Source organism: Phyllobates terribilis, unplaced genomic scaffold (genome assembly GCF_046119375.1).
Source record: "Phyllobates terribilis strain yellow unplaced genomic scaffold, ASM4611937v1 Scaffold_5__5_contigs__length_657084704, whole genome shotgun sequence".
Taxonomy (NCBI): Eukaryota; Metazoa; Chordata; class Amphibia; order Anura; family Dendrobatidae; genus Phyllobates; species Phyllobates terribilis.
Genome location: NW_027362765.1, coordinates 113,812,035 through 113,813,743, shown reverse-complemented (window position 1 = coordinate 113,813,743; position 1,709 = coordinate 113,812,035).

Here is a 1,709-nt window from a genome sequence, read left to right as displayed (position 1 = left end):
CACCAACATTTAACAGACAACATCACCCATTGCTTGAAAAAATCAATATCTGACAGGGTGCATTTTACCACTGACTCCTGGACGATCAAGCATGGCTAGGGGCATTACATATCGCTGACTGGGCACCGGGTGACTCTGGGGGCTGTGGGGGTAGGCGGGGAAGGGGCTGCTCCACAAGTGTTGGAATCCCCAAGGCTTGCAGGGCACTTGGGGATGGAGAACTAAGCCACTATGTAGCACCCTGGGGGCTTGGTTGCTACAGAGGTATTGCATCTCATCCAGATGTGCGATATCTCACTCTCAGGTAAGGATGGAGTGTGGATCAGGACCCTGACACCTGCATGCATTACACCACATTTCCGGGGGGGGCAGGGTGACCGATATGCTCCAAGTAGAGCACGACAGTCCCTGTCCTTGGCTGGAGTGGGGGGAGGGAACACCGAGGAAGGTGGGAACCCTGTAGTGCAGGAGCAGGGAGGAAGCAGTTCCTGGGTGCACCTAGACGGAGATTTAAAAGGTGGGCACCATCTTAGATCAGAGTTGAGTTCATGGAGAGAAGTCAGTCAGAGAGAAGATGTGACAGAGCAGAACTCTGTGGAGCTCTGCTCCGGACACGGGTCTAGCCTGTGAGGCCCAGTCAGCACTGAAGAGAGAGAGAGAGAGTTGGGGAGAAGAAATGAAGAGGAGCGGAGGAGGCTCCAGGAACACAGAGGAAAGAAGGGGCCCCAGGGGTGTGGACAGGCTGGTAGCCACCATACGCCTGCATCTACCTGAGTAGAGGGGTCAGGCCAAGGGGGAGACCGGTCCCCGAAGCTAGTGGAGGCGGGGAACTACCCTCAGCTGGAAACCGGAGGCTGTGACATTTCATGTGGTGCAGCCCCTCACTATACCCGCTAGGAAGGCACCACATAGGGTCAGGGAAACTGGCGCCGAGGTTTACCCAGAGAAGGCCCGAGGCAGCCGGACAGAAGCGTGGTCACTGGTGGGGTATGACAGGCCAGAGGAAGGATACGCAAAGGGGTCCTGCGAAGCGCTCCAAAATTATCTGGGAGTTGGCCGAGCCCCCTCACCTGGTGAACATGGTGCGACGCGGGAAGTTACAGCCGGCCGGAGTAACGTGGGATAACGAACTGTGAGTAAAGATCCTGGACTGCATTACAGGGACTCTGAGTTATTATTCCCGCGCTCCATCACCCCCATCATCCACACTTGCTGCCCTGAGGCTATATTCCTCTTGTGGGGAGTTATACTACACTCTGCTGCACCCACAACACCAGCCTCAGCGGTCTGCCCTTCAGCGGCGGTTCACTCTGACCACAATCCACGGGTGGCGTAGTCGGACATTTGAAAATAATAAAAACCACCTCAATAGACTGCCACTGGTTTGACCACCCTGAGCCACGGGACCGGGTCATCGCCACGGTGACTACAACCCCCAGCATCCACAAAAAGGCCCGGTTCCGGGTTCCCCACACGGCCCAGGGGGCACGTCAACTACATACCACAAGATGTAGAACTAAACTACTAGACAACAGGGGTTGGAGAACTAAACTACTAAACACCTGGAGTTGAGGAACTAAACTACGACACAACAGAAGATGGAGAACTAAACAACTACACACCAAGGGATGGTGAATTAAACCACTAGACACCAAGTCTTGGAATCCCCAAGGCTTTCAGGACAAACCTCTGTATCTAACACTTCCTCC